This window comes from Orcinus orca, chromosome 1 (assembly GCF_937001465.1).
Source record: "Orcinus orca chromosome 1, mOrcOrc1.1, whole genome shotgun sequence".
NCBI classification, from domain to species: Eukaryota; Metazoa; Chordata; class Mammalia; order Artiodactyla; family Delphinidae; genus Orcinus; species Orcinus orca.
The window spans coordinates 173,249,540-173,263,582 of NC_064559.1; the positions used below are offsets into that span (position 1 = coordinate 173,249,540).

The window sequence follows — 14,043 nt, forward strand, 5'->3', positions numbered from 1 at the left end:
CCTAGTGTTCCTTGGGCATTAGTTCCAGCAGCAGGGGACACTGGATCAGGCTTGCTACCCTGAGATTATATTGGAGGTCTGGTGCCTTCTATTAGGAGATCGGGGGCAAGGGGCAGGGATGTGGAACAGGTGGGCTACCCCTTCTGGCCCCTTTCAGTCCCGGCTTTCTGGGATCCTGAGTCCATGAATCACTACAGTGGCATTTTGTCTGTAGGGTCAGGAGAAGGATGGTCTGTTCTCCAGCACTAGGCAGGCACTGTAGGAGATGGAGTGATGTAGGCTACGCACTCCAAGCTGGGCCACAAAGCCTGTGTCCCCATCAGCCTCAGTCCTTCCACACATGCTGGAAAGGGATTGCCAGCCTCCCTCCCCCTGAAGGGGGAGAGAGAGTGTGGGTGTGAGAGAGGTTTGCCCAGGGGGAGAAAAGGAGAGTGAGAGACATTGGCGCTTTCCAGAGCAGGGAGGGCCCAGGAGGACCAGCGATCAGAGGGTGAAGTAGAGAGGAACACCAAAAATAAATAACTGATACTTACATATCACCTGCCACTGGGCCAGGCACGGTCCTGGGTGCTTCGTCTGAGTTAACCAGTGTCATACTCACAACTCTCATTTTCTGGAAGAGGAAACCAAGCCACTGAGTTGAAGAAAACTTTCCCAGAGTTCCCAAATTTCACACAGCTGGAGAGGGCAGCGCTGGGCATTCGGACCAGGCTGTGCGGCTCACTTTTTGTCTCTGCTTTGTAGTAACTGTCTGTTTGCGAAGAGAGCGCTGTTTCAGGCATCAGTTTCACTTGGCCCCTGGGAGGGGTTCTCATCCCCATTTTACAGATGAAGAAGCTGTGGCACAAAGAAGCAGTCTGCTCACAACCCCATTTCAGGGAAGTGGCCGAGCTGGGATGTGACCCCACAGCTCCCTTGGGTCTTGCTCACTCACTCTAGGCTCTCCAGGACAGGGGCTGTGCTGAATGGACCCTAAGAAAGCAAGCGATGGGGCATCTCCAGGGGAGAGCAGAACCTGAAGGGCCCCCCACCATCTTCAGACAGCTTTTCCTCACAGCTGTGGGTGGAAGCAGCCGGAGGTTGGCCCGAGAGGCCCCATCTGCCGACACTCAGGCCCGGGAGGAGATAGCACTTGTTATCTCTGTGGAGAGTTCAAGAGTTTATTCCCACCCAGGGCAGTGGGGAGCCTGGTGCCCATTCTTGGAGGGTGTGCAGTGACAGGACAGATGGGGGACACTTCCTCCCCATGCCCTCCAACACTCACTCCCTTCCACACCCCACCGTCCCCGGAGGTCAGCCGGAAACATCTCGGACAGAGCCTTGGACACAGGCACTGGCACTGGTAGAAGTCATGGTCGGATCCCAGGGCTGGTACCGAGCAGTCAGGGGTGGCCGGGGGGTGGGGGTAGGGCAGAGCTCTGGGGTCAGGCGCTCAGGGACAGTGGCTCCACCACCTTCGCACTGTGTGACCTCACACAGAGTGCTTCCGCTCTGAGCCTCAGTTTCCTCCCGTGAAAGCTAAATTAGCATTTCTGTCTTAGAGAGTTCTCATCAGGGTTAAAACAGGGAAGATCCCGTATTTCGGGCACCTGGCTCCCAGCCTGGCCGATAGCTGGGGCTCTAAAATGACCCTTCCTTTCCCGTTTGCACAACACGATCTTGACTCCAGTCACTGAAGCAAAGTCAGCTCTAGACAGAGCGGATGAGCTCACCCCGCTCCTCTGGGCTCCCCTGGGCCTGCAGAAGGTGGAGCACAGCTGAGCCCAGCACTCAGGGCCTCCAGGGGCCGGGTGGCTACCTGTCTCCAGACCTCATTTCCTGCCTTCAGCCCCCCAGGTGACTCATTCTCCCAGAACAAAGCAGGCCCTATCTTCATACCCCAGGGCAGCCTTCAAGGCCCAGATCATCTGCCACCTCCTCTCTGAAGCTGCCCCCAGATCCCTGAGGGAGAATGAATTGCTCACTCCACTTGGCCCCCACAGCTCTGAACTTATTCTGCTTCGTGCTATGGGTACAGCTCCGGGTATCTTCCTCCCCAGCACACCGTGAGCTCCTGCAGGAGAGCACCGGGGATCCCCATCTCCTTCTAAAATGCCTGCCATCACATTTGTGCTCAGGAAAATCTTATTTAATTGATTAGTTAACTAATTAAAGAGATTATCCTAGAATAGGAGCATCTCAGAGCTGGCAGAGCTTTTAGTCCCAGTGCCTCATTTTCTAGTTGAAGAGGCCTGGGCGTGGGGCAGGTTGGGGTACGGGCAGGGAAGGATAGGCCCAGGCTCCACAGTGAGGTAGATAAGAGCAGAGGAGGCACTAGAAGGCCTCCCTCTTCAGCAGAATCACATGCAAGGTGGTTAGTTCCATTTCACAGTTGGATAGACAAAGACCTATAAGTGGCTCTCCACTGCCCCCTGGGAAAAGTTCAAGTTTGTCATTGTGACCCTCTAAGTCCCTTTGTGATGTCGTTCCAGTCAGCCTCTCAGCCCTCACTTCTGCTTGAGGGCCTGACTTGCTGTTCTCTCTGCCTGGAGCACCTGCCCCTCTGCTTAGCCAAATCCTATAATCCTTCAGGTATCCACTGAGATGTCACTTCCTCGGAAAAGGCTCCCTTGTCCCCCATGTCCTCTCTTCTTTGGCCCCCTGTGATCCCATCTGTCATACGAGGCTGTGACTGTTTACATGCTTCTCACCTAGTCAGAGACTCTTAATCTTGTACCCCTAGTGCCCGGCCCAAAAGGAATACATGTGAATAAATGAATGAATGAATGAAGCATAAGGACTGGAACTCTGGACCACATGCAGCCATACTACTGATCCCAAGTTAACTCCAGAGCCTGTGCAGGGAGAAAGGCACTGAGTTGGGAGGGGGCGGAGGGCAGGGTGTGTTGTAGGACACCCCAGCAGGGGCAGAGCTGAGAGTGTTGGCAGTGAAGGGAGTTATGGTCCCCAGAACCCAGGAGACAATATCCAGGATTGACTTGAGCCCTCCCTTCAGTTTTGGTGGGTTTTTTGGTTCAGTGACCTTCGTTATTTCAGGCAAAACTTTCAATCACTGGGGAAGCATTTGGGAGGAAGAAAACCCTTGGAAAAAATCAGCCAGCCCCACAGCCTGAGTGAACCTTCACTGCCCCCGGCAGCCGGTCCTCTGGCTGGCCGAGTGGAGCCTGCTCTGGAAGGCTGGCGGGAAGAGCATCTAGACGTTGTCGGATAGAGGAGGGGAGGCCAGCCCAAGCAAGGAACTGCGTATGCAAAGGCTTGGAGGCCGGGGGAGCATGACTGTTCAGGTAACAGTGAAGACTTTGGGGAGAGGAAGAGCTGAGCCCAGGGGGTGAGCAGGGAGTTTATGGTAAAAGACCTGGAAGGAGCGCCAGGCTGAGAACCTCGGGCTTCCCATGAATCCAGCACCTTTGCCACAGGTTCACTGTGCTCCTCCCACCCAGCCCCCACCTCAGAGACCTTACAGTCTGGTGGGGGAGAGGAGAAAGCAGGAGACACTCAGGATCCAGTGTGGGAAGGGATGTGACAGCAGGGAACCCAGAGGGGCCTCTAACCCAACCTCCTGGGAAAGTGGTAACTTAGCTGAAAATTGCACAACAAATAAGACCTCTTTTTATTCCCTTCTCTTTCTTTCCCTCCCTCCCTCCCTCCCTCCCTTCCTTCCTTCCTCTGTCTCTCTCTCTCTTCCTTCCTTCTTTCCTCCCTCTCTCTCTCTTTCATCCTTTTTTTCCTTCTCCCTTTCTTTCTTTTTCCCCTTTGTCTGCTCATTCTTTGTTTCATTCAGTTGTTAGATAAATCATCACGAAAGAACTGCTATGGAGTGCCCACTCCACTAGGGCTAGGCCGGGCTACAGGAGGTGAAGTTATCAGATGTGGCCCTGCCTACATGCGGAGACAGACATAATAGAAGTGGTCACACCATGTATACATGCACACACAAAAAAACCCACAAACCATTAAGGGCTATTAAACAAAGAAGTACTTAGTGCCATGAGAAAACGTAACAGGCCTGAGATTCGCAGGAAGCACAGGAGTCGGCCAGGCAGAGAGTGTGAAGCAGAGCGTTATACACACAAAGGAAGAAGAGAGCACACATAAAGGCTCAGAGTGGGAGGCGCGTCACATGTTCAAGAAAACAAAACACAAATTGAAGGCCAGGCAGGCTGGCCGCAGTGAGCATGAGGGGGCGTTGCCCAGGATGATCCTGGAGAGGCAGGGCATTGGTCACGGCACGGTCCAGTCCCAGAAACAGAACTGGTAGGAGTAAGAACAAGGGATTCATTACAGGGAGCTGACCTTCTGTAGCTGTAACAGGTGGCGTAACTGTCTATCTGAGCCTGTTGTCTTTGTGTCTGATGCTGGGGCCTGAAGTCACCAGGGCAGAGAGTCGAAGAGGAAAGAAGTGAAGATGGAATCCTGAAGGTCTCAGGGCCTCCAAAGCTCCTCCTTGGGTTATGCCGGCGGCCTGCAGGAGAAGCGGGGCCCTTCATCGTGGAGCTGAGCACCCCCCTGGGCCCGAGAAGAAGAAGCCAAAGGACGGTGTGGCAGGAGACGGAGGAACTGCAGGCTAGCCCTGCCCCGTGCCGTATTAGCGGCTGCACCAGTCACTGCCCGGAATCCTGCACTTCGAGCGTAAAAGAATATGACTGCTGTTCAGCTTCCTCCTTCCAAATCTCCCACAAACCCTCTCTGTGCCCCCTTGCACACCTGGGATATGCAGTGAAGGGGATTCTGGGAAATGTAGTTCCAGCATAGCTAACTTGACTTGCTACAAATCCAACACAGGTAGGCAGGGGCCAGATTATGCTGTGCCCTGTCATCTTGGGATGGTATTTTAAGAGAAGTGGGAAGTGCTACTTGATTTTAAGCAGAGCGGTGGTGGAGGATGACATATTCCATTTTATGTTTTAAAAGGTCCCTTTGGCTGCTGTATGAAGAATGGCTTAGAGAGAAGCAAGACAGAAACAGGGATTCCAGATAGAAGGTTCCTGAAGGGATCCCAGCAAGAGAACACAGGGGTCTAGATTCGGGGGCCGGGGGCCTCGGCAGCAGAGTTGGAACGAAACAGGTAAATTGAAGGTAAGAGAAAGGGAAGATGGTGACCAGGGATGATTCCCACATGGCTGGTGGAAGCATTTACAGCGCTGGGAAGCATTAGAAGAGGCGGGGATTGGTAGATGGGAGGCTGATGTCATGTAGGATTTGGAGTCTGAAGATCAGGATAGCATTCTGACCATGAGATGTATTTGAGAATAAATAGCATATAGGTGGTATTCTTGGAGGTGGATGAGGCCCACTGAGGGAGAGGGTGCTGAGAGGGGAGAGAGGAACTCTGGCACTCCCACAGGATTTGAAGGCAAGATCCGACTTTCATTTTAGAAAGATCTTTCTGACTGTAATGTGGACAGCTATGTGCAGGGTGATGCCAGAGACGAGAGAGACCAGATCTTGGCGACCAGCTGCAACTCAGGTAACTAAAACATCAGGTTTCTCTGCTTTAGGCTATGATTACATTGACTAAGTGAGATGAAGTTATTCAGTTCCTGATGATCCAGAGTTCTGATTTCCTATTATGTCATGGTGGGTGGTGAGTAGATAAGACCCATTTCCAAAGCTGCACAAATAAAGCCCATACAATTCCATATTAGTTCCTTTATTATTACTGTGTTAGTGGATGTGATACTTGGATTGCTTAAAGGATACAGTGGATTTGGAAAACGAAATGATTCAGAATTCATGGGAGTTCATGGGAACCAAGGTTCTGTTGATTCCACCTCTTCAGTCTCACAAATTATCTCCAGTCCTATTTCTATTACTGCAGCCCATCCATCATCATCCCACATCTGGTTCACAGAACCAGTCTCCCAACTCATCTCCAGGTTCTTCTCCCTCCTGTCCATCTTCCACACAGCGTCACTGACACCTTCTCTAATTACGTAGGCAACCACGTCACTCCAGCTAAAAGGCCTCCCTGGCTCCCACAGCCTCCAGGATAATATTCAGCCTCCTCCACTTTCATGGCTCTGACCCTGCCTGATCCTGGCCCTCTCTTGCCAGCCTCAGTTCCTTCGCATGCCCTGTACTCCCCTTCCCAACTCCTACTCCTTGCCCTTCACCAGTCATTCACATGTAAGAAATAGCCACGGCAAGGCCCAGAATGAAACTTGCTCTCTCCCTATGATAGGCTTTTGCAGGCATTGCTCCTTCTCCCTGGAAGAGGCCAGTTTCCTCCTTACATTCCCTTAGTCTAGCAAATTCCTGCTTAGACTTCAGAATTTTTGTCTGGACCTACCACATCTTGGTACCAGCCCCCTCAGTCCCACCATGATCCCATAGCCCTTTGTGAGCTCCCGTCAGAGAACGGACTGCCTCATATCATAACCCTTGTCTCTTTCCCTTCCTTCCTTCCTTCCTTTTCTCTTTCTTCCTTCCCTCCATTTCTCTTCCTTTCTTTCCTTCTATCAATCTTTCTTTCCTTTTCCCCAGTTTCCAAAGTCTTTCCTGGCAAGTATTTTAGGAAGGAAAGATTAATCCTACTGTTTCCAAGTCCACGGAATGCAGAGCCGTGCCCAGGGACACATCAGTCGGTGCTGAAGGAGACTGCTGCGTCGCTCCCCTTCACAGATCGAGCCAATAGCACAAGACTTGTAGTCACCAGTTCTTCGGGCTTAAAACCGCAGGTTGATTTCTTTTTCGGCACTTTTTTACTGAATCACTGCTATCCATGATGTTCCTTCCAACTTGAACGCAGCAGTCCCTTCATACTGTGCTTGACTTAGATTCCGCTGGATCGGTCTCCCCAAGCATCACTCGCCCTATCTTTACCACATTCGGCCCCTCCAGACCATGGCCACAACCGGCCCTGAGTTCATGCATTTCTCCAGCTCCGGGAAGAGAGGGTGGTCTTTCAGGTCAATGTTGCGCTGCTTTAGATGTTCTTCGGAGGCCTGAAGGAACTTCTGGCCACAAGGCAGAATCCCTTCTGCTTGAAGCACTTGATGATCTCGCCTCACCTGACCAAGCTGCCTGCGCTCTGGCTTGATGGGAAATTGGCTGGGGTCCCAGACGCTGGCAGAGGCGGGTGGTGGGTGCACTATGGGGCCGGAGCCGAAGGCCATTTCTTTCTTATTTGCTGCTATACCTCAGTGCCCAGAACAGAACCTGGCATGTGGGAGTTGATTTTCTTTCAAATGTTACTAATAATTAAGAAGGTCTTTGAGAACTTAGATAGGAAAAGTTTTGGAATATTTGGACCAATCTCAATGAGAGCCAGAAAGAACCATGCTTTCCCACATCCTCCCATGGAGCCTGCATTGCAAGAGGAAGACAGACAGGAGTGGCCTCCATGAGCCCCATGCCAAGAGCAGAGCTGACCCCAGCAGCACAGAGATGCTCCCCATCCCCCTTCCCGGGGCAGAGGCCACCGTGCTGTCTCTGCACAGGCTGAGGAGGCCAGAAGCCTGGCTGGGCCCACTGCATGCAGAACACCAAGGCCCAGCTTCACTTTCTCCACAGACCAGAGGAGGGTCTAAGGCGCCCCTTCCTCCTCTGTGGCAGCCAGACAGAGCCCCAGCTGGGCCCAGAGCCAGAGCGATAAGAAGATGCAGTCACTCTCAATTTCCCACAAACTTGACACTCGTTCCTGTTGCAGAAAAAACTCATCACCTTCTATTCTTGAGATACCAGGAAATCACAGTGTCTCAGAGCTGCAGGGCCCCAGGGAAGCACCCAGTCCCCATTAGAGAATTTGCATCGTGCAAATGGGGAAACTGAGGCCCACTGATGGAGGGAGATTTGAGCAGGCCCACACTGAGAGTCAGTAAAAGAGCTGGGGCCATAAACCTGGGTCACCTTCTTCCCAGCTTCATATCCTTACCTATGATGAATGTAATAAAAGCTGGAGCAGTGCCGATGCTTATTAGTGCTAGAGGTGCCCCTCCGATTAGATGAATCAACAAGTGTCCTGCTGTAATATCCAACCCCCAAGTTGAATAAATACCTGAGGATTTACATCTGCACCCCAGGGGAGCTTCTGCAGCTGCACTGTGCTGGTTCACCTCCCATGGCAGGGAGCTCGGCAGTCTAGATAGCTCTCAGCCCCTTTAGAAGGGGCTTCTCTGCCCTGAGTCCAAACCTGCCTCATGGTCCTCTGGGGACTCACAGGGCCTGGGAGATTCATGTGGAAGGAAAAAAAAGAGAGAATATTGTATTCTTTGGAATTTCTGGCACTGGGGAAAGGAGACTGGCAGCCCTCCTACCTGCAGGAAAAGCTGTGGGTTGGGGGAGGAAGGGGATGGAGACACCCCCTGAACTACATTTCTCTGAAGGCTGGGGAGGGAGCCAAGGTCAGGGAGTTCAATGGGGCAACTTGTAAAAGTTGGCAAAACCAGTGGTCCCTCCTCTGTGACACCCTCATCAGTAAAGTGATGGCACAATTCCCAGGGCGATTACATTTTTGTAGAAAAAGGGGAAGTGCAAAACAGTGTGTGAGTCTAGTGGTTTGACACGACATGGAAGAGGTTGCCATCTCATGAGCAGGGACAGAGAAGCGCGACAAACAACCGTGGAACAGCTGAGCAGTCTGAGGTTCAGAGCAAGTTTTCACCACATCTCCCAGGAGCGTGGAAGCACCCCGTGGCTTTGGGTAACATACAAAGATTGTGCCGGTCGTTCTTTATTCCTGCGTTTGACAGGGATTTACTGACTGCTGCTTATGTACGTTAGGCACTGGGGATGCTACTATTAACAGACCAGACGTGGTATCTTGGATGCTCTGCCCTGTGTTTTTAGCTAATAGCTCTTACATGGGTGTCCCACCTCCCCAAAGAGTTTGCAAGTCTCTCAGGGGCTGGAGCTCCTACAGGCCTCCTCCCCATCACACAGCCTTCGCGAGTCTCTAGCCATCAGCTTAGGAATTCACTGGAAGGTACAATTTCATGAGCCATGTTCACTGATCAGTCATTTAATCAGTTAAACAAACACAACAATGGCCCAGTTCTCATGTGCCCCTGGAACTGAATCAAGCAGACCCAGAGGGGCTCAACTCTCAAGGTCATCAAGTCTATTCTCCTGCCTCCAAACCAAGCTGAAACCGATGCTAGTACAGAGTAGGAACAAAAGTCAGGGAGGCGGAGAAGTGGGTGCGAGCTGGATTCTGCCACTGGCCCACTGTGTGCTTAGCAATAATGGGAATGTCCATTGGTAGCAATTTGGAAACCCTCTCTCTCATCTGATCCTCTCAACAACCTGTGAGTTAGGCAAGGCAGGTTCTACTATCCCTATTTTACGGAGGAGGACCCTGAGGCTTGGAGAAGTCAAGTGGCTTCCCGAGGTCACAGAGCTGGTAAGTGGTGGCATCAGGGTTTGAGGCCAGGTCCGTCTGGTCTCAGAGGCCTCCTTCTGCCCTGCGTATACTGGGCCCCTGGGGCACATACTCCAGATGCCGCTGTTTTGTCTCCCACTGACAGGAGCACCAGAGCTGAGCTGATTCATGAACTGATGGCTCCAGCCTCCCTGCATCCCCTGCTTGATGGACCTGCTGGCTCTGCCACCCCCAGCACCACTGGCCAGTGACCAAGGAGAGCACAAGAAGGCGGGATGGGAGTTGGGGGGTGGGCAAGGGAGACAGAGCAGAAGCAGACGGCAGAGACTCAGAGCATCCATCAGCAGGGCCAGCTCCCCCTGGGATCTCAGCTGCTGTCTGATTGCCCGAGTTCCCATCCAAAAGTCGGGCGCCTGACAACCTGTCAGTCACTCCCCCGGGTGAGCTCCTTCCCAGGCTCCCATGGCCTCGGGCTCTGCTGGGATCCAAGCAAATGGGCTGAGCATAGCTGGGCTCTGATGGAGAAGAGAAGCAGCCACTCGGACGGACGCCAACAACAGAGGGACCCAGGTCTGCGGAGTTGGCCGGATCTCCTTCCTGCTTTGGGGGCTGATTCTCGGAGCCCTTTGTCCTACCCTCAACTCCTGAAGCTCCTTAGCAAGGCCCTGCTGAGGCTTACTGGCTTGATGAGGTGTGACTTCTTATCAGGCGTGTCTCCACCCCTGGCCTTCACCCTCACCTTGGTGTGAGTCAGGAACTCTCGTCCTTGCCTCCTGGGTCGGCCTGCTTGTCTGGACATGTATGGCCACCACACATCCTATCCTGTTGCATCCTGCCAGCCCCAGAGCACCTGGGACCAGGAAGAAGGGAGGGGGGAAGGGACCCGGGCCAACGGTGTGAGGTCATGCTGCCAGGGTGGAATCCAGAGTGGAGAGTGACCGTTCCAATCATGGACGCTGTCCGATGGAAGTGGGGAGACAGTCGTGATGTGCTTCTGACCTGGTTCCATCTCAACCAATGTGCATTGATGTCTGCTCTGTGCCAGCTGGACGCTGGGCCCCTTGTCACAGACGGGATCAGATATGGTCCAGCTCCTGAAGGGTTTCTAGACGGTGGGGACAACAGCTCAGTCAACAAATCATTAAAAGCCAGTGATAACTCCTCTGAGAGGCCCTGACGGAGCCCAGGGTAGAAGGAAGCCCTGAGGAAGAGGCAAGTTAGCTTTGTGGAAAGAGCTTGGACCCTGGACTCAGGGCTGAATTCAGATGACATCTTGCCACTGTACCTGACTTCTCTAAGTCCCAGCGATTTATCTGTAAACTGAGGCAATAATATTACCCATCTCACGGCATTGTTCCAAGCATTGGACGGTCAAGTATTTAGTACAACACCTTGTGGGAGGCCAGGTGAAAACCTGGATGGCTTCATGGAGGAGGCAGTGCTTAAAGGATGAAGGGCAGCAGGAAGGCATCTGACCACTCAGGAAAGTCTGAGACTTTAGGATCAGCCCAGCAGGACCTCTTCTGAGAAGGCGGTCTGTTCCTACTTGCTGTGTGGCATTGCCCTTGTCTGTTTGCCTCTGCCTCAAGGCTGTATGTTGTTCAAGAGCTAAGGCCTGCCTCACTCACCATGGCATCTACAGTGCCTGCTACCAATGGTATTCAGTGAATGCATATCAGAATAATAATGAATGACTCTGCACAGTGAGAAAACAGGAGAAAAGGGATAGAGAAGAAACGGAAGGGAACTAACATTTTTAGCCCCCCACTATGTGTCAGACATTAGGCTGGTTACTCATGTGTGTGATCAGGCTTAGTTCTCCCAAGAGACTGCTGTGTGTTTTATTCTCTCCGTTTTACAGATAAGGAAATGAAGTCTCATAGAGGCCCCAGGACCCGATAGAGATCAAGCAGCTGGAGCAGCCCAGGACTCCGAGCCCCATCCACGGGTCTGCAGGCCCCTTTTCATCCTTCTGGGCTACTTCCAAGTGGCCTAAGGGTATTTGGCCAGGGCCTCAGGACCCAGAGGGCAGCCGTTTAACCCCATCCCAGCTGTGCAAACAGACTCCAGCTGGAAGGTTCCAAGGAGGGCTGGGGAGAGGGTCTGGCAGGTCTGACAGGTCATGGTGAGCTGGGCTTTCCTGAGAAAGCCAAGGTGGGCTAGAATGCATCCTTCTGCAGGCTCGGGGGAGGGCTGACTCCGGGTCCTGTGATCGCAGCCTGCAGGCAGACTCAAAAAAATAACTCCACCCACCTCCCTGCTCCAAGTGCCGTGAGGACCCTCCCTGGTCAGCTCTTCACAGACTGGACTCCAGGCAAATCCCCAGGTCTTGCAACGAGCCCCAGGTGTACGTGACATCAGAGGTCACACGCCTCCCACTGCGCCGTAGCCACGAGACAGACAGAAGCTGGGAACCCTGCGGGCTTGCTCCCCGGCCCACTGCACCTTTCTCTCTAGCCTCTCTCTGCCCCACAGTCTTACCTTTCGCCTTAGCTTCATCTCCCACTTTCCTCCCTCCAGGGCCCGTGCAAGAGCAGGTGTTGTCGTCCTCAGGGCCCTGTCACCAGTTCCGTAGCGATCCTAGGCAGGCAGCGAGATCTCCCTGCAAAGAGCACAGGCAGGACACCCACCGTCTGACACCCATAGTCAGAACTTCCAGCCTGACATTGCTGAGCTCTCATTTCCTTAATTGAGTGATTCTGTTTCCGAAGGACCAGATAATCCACTTCTTGAAGGCAACGGGCACGAAGATTGATTGTCTCACACTAAGACAAACACGTACACCCAGCAGTGGGAGGCACACGTGCTCCCCATCCACCCTTGGCTCTCAGACAAGCCTACGCAGTCTTGCACATACCACCCAGAGAGTGGGGATCCACCCTGCCCAAGGGCTGACACAGCAGAAAGGGAAGCATAACCTCGCCAGGGGATCCCCGCCACCTCTCCCCTGAGGCTGCCCACACATGCTCCCCTTTGAGACCAGGCCCGTGAGTCAGGGAAGCAGTGTCTGTGGGTGGGACTTCTCACCTCAAGAAAAGACACCCCATGCCTTCTATGGGTGGAGTACAAGGAAGCAGCTGGTCCAAGACAGGCCCTGGAATTCACAAAAATTTCGTCAACCACTTCTGAGACATTGAATGCTCACCTACCACGTGCTGGACCCTTGGGATGGAGGATGGAGTGGTAAAGGAACCAGAGTTTGGAGTCAGAAAACACTGGCCTTGTCACTTCATTACTAACGTCAGACTACAATTCAACAAATGTTTCTTGCATACCAATTGTGTGTGGGGTGGGGGGGGGGCTATGTTCACATGAGTTATCTCATTTAGCTCAGTTCTCTGTGCTCTAAGTGTAAAATCTGGGACCTGGAGAATGGGTCAGTTGCTCAAGGTGCACAAGCACTGCCTCTACTTGCTCATATGTAAAATGGGTTCATAGCTGTATCCACCTCACAGGAGCACTGTGAGGATAAATGAGTTAATTTATGTAATTTTCTTAGAACTGTTCCTGGCACAAAGTCAGTAGTTAATACACGTTACTAATAGCTGAAGTCCTTGCCATGAATTCTGTTCAAAGGAGCAGCAGAAACTGAATTCAAGTAACTCAAACCTTCTTTTCCCCCTATCATACCAAGCTTCTTTGGCATTGTGTTGGTTTGTAAAGGTCTCCAACCAACAGCTACTGGACATCAACTCTACATAGGGACAGCTCCAGGTCTGGGGTTCAAAGCCCCCTGGAAAGGGGCCTGCTCTCCCTCCCTCACCCATCTCCCTCTTCTGCCTTGAGCAAAGGCTCTCCTCAGTCACACTGAACAGTAACCACTTCTCCATCAAGCTGACCCTGTTCTCCTGCTTCCAGGACTTTGTGCAGAACTAAGACTTTCGATCTTGTTTCTGTAGGCTCTGGAGTTGGAGGAGTCGTACCATGGGTCCTTCTGCTGCGGGAAAACTGAAGATCCAGTGATATGAGAAAGGTTAGCTGGCATTCAAGTCAGAGCCATGGTACCACATCCCAGCTCTGCCACTTTGGTTGTGCGGCCGTGAATGAGTTACTTAACCTCCCTGAACCCACACGTTCTTATCTGAAAAGTGTGTGTGTGATAACCTTCTGGATTGTGTTAAATAAAAGACTGTAGAGAGAATAGTCCTCCCATCAAGTTGTCAATTCACACACAACCTGCGTGAAGAGATACAGCTTTCTCAATTTTTAATTTTTTTCCATAAGCTTTTCATGAAGTTTTATGGCCACCATGTCTTAACCATACTGAAATCCACTTTAAGAAGGCATAAACTTCAACCAAGATATTTGCTCATTTTGAATTTCATCTCAAAGTGGTTCATGACATCTCAGATCCCAGGGGAGTGACCCGGAACTTCACTGAGAATTCTGCCCCATCTTGTCTTCAGCATGTAACCACAACCCCCCTCCATTTTTCAAGGCCCGTCTCCAAGTTGAATTACAACTGTGGTGTCATCGTCTGTGTATTGTGAGCTCCTTGGGGACAGAGGCTGGGTCTGATTCGTCACGTGGAGTCTAAGGAAGCATTCAATAGATCTTTGAATGGACCACCATCCATTTCAGCCAGCCATCCTCCAGCCATCCAATCATCCACTCTTCAAATGTGAGGTTAAGGACTCTGTCTAACGCAGGGAATTCTACCTTCAAATTGGAGGCTTTCATCCTCCGATTTCTTTGTCCTCTAGCATTCTTTCCTCTCCTGGGAT

The 14,043-nt window shown here is 52.1% G+C and overlaps 1 long non-coding RNA gene across 1 annotated transcript; it reads left to right on the top strand.

Annotated features, from left to right (window-relative positions):
* The first annotated feature begins 4,916 nt into the window (after positions 1 to 4,916).
* Positions 4,917 to 9,583, top strand: LOC125961577 (uncharacterized). Its single transcript, XR_007472444.1, has 3 exons — positions 4,917 to 5,065; positions 5,377 to 5,467; positions 9,465 to 9,583. It is a non-coding gene; the product is annotated as an uncharacterized LOC125961577 (long non-coding RNA).
* Positions 9,584 to 14,043: the final 4,460 nt, after the last annotated feature.